A 1214-nucleotide genomic window follows, 5' to 3' on the forward strand; every position below is an offset into this window, starting at 1 on the left:
GGGTTGTTCGAGGGGGGGCCTATATCTGAATTTTCCATTGCGCTTTCTGCCGTTAGCGGGACGAATACAAATGGAAGTTAATGGGGGCGACGTAAAAAAAAAAAGAAAAAAAAAGAAAAAAAAAGCTGCCTGTCCCAGCATGCTCTCCGCGGACGCCAGCCTCACTTCCTGTTCAATACAGTTCTACTGGCGTGCCAACAAAGAGCCGGCCCCCGTCTCTCCCGAGCCACAGAAAGTCATTATTTGGCCCGAAGTCAAACGCAACAAGGCAACGGCTGAAAACAGCACGGCGGGCGCATTATCAAAGACCAAAGGAACGGATGTATATATTTACCTACAGTGGATCCGTCATCAGCTTTTCACATATATGAAAAACTCTTAAGTTAGTTCAATAGTCATACATGTATTTCAAAATACTGTACATGTATATATATATATGTACATATATACATAAAACATGTATTTGAGATATATATATATATATATATATTATTACATTATACACGTGACTTAAATGTTTTGAATATTGGTCAGAGACACTGATATGGCCATTCATCTGTTGTTGTTTGTTCTTTTTAAATATATATGAATATACACGTGCACTGTATGTACTACATGCAATACTGTGTATGCAGCCCTGCGGTTTGAACTCTTTCCACAGTGTCTCTTTTCAAAGGAGGAACGCAATTCCGGCAAAAATCTCATAAAAGCAATTCTAGAAACGCCCCTGAACGCGTCTTGTCCTGGGGGGCACAACTGAATAATTGCAATCAAGGGCACATTTTGAGGCGAATGTCCTGACAGAAGCTCATTCGGCGGGAACTTTCGGGAGGAAGCGACGTCCGGAGAGTGCCCGCACACAAGGTCTGAGAGAGGTTGTCCGCAGTGCTGCGAGGTGTCTCTGCAGCAGCCGCTGAGGTGTGCTGCGGGTGGAACCACGGGGGGGGGGGGGGGGTTGGGGGTGATGGACCCACGCGGAGTAATTCATTGCCACTGCAGATGTTCAAACAGCCAGAGTGCATCGATCCCGTGCGCTCCTCCTGATCAGGGACCTTTCACCGTGTAGAAAGTGCGCAAGTGTCCCCCCCCCCCCCCCCCCCCCCCAGCCCTGCAGCTTCAAAAGCTGACATTTCGTAATGTTCTTTTGCTTCTTTCCTGCATCTCTATTAAAACTGGACACGTAATGCCCGAGCAGGGAACACGTCCGCCCGCAC

The sequence above is a fragment of the Enoplosus armatus genome, chromosome 24 (genome assembly GCF_043641665.1).
Source record: "Enoplosus armatus isolate fEnoArm2 chromosome 24, fEnoArm2.hap1, whole genome shotgun sequence".
Taxonomy (NCBI): Eukaryota; Metazoa; Chordata; class Actinopteri; order Centrarchiformes; family Enoplosidae; genus Enoplosus; species Enoplosus armatus.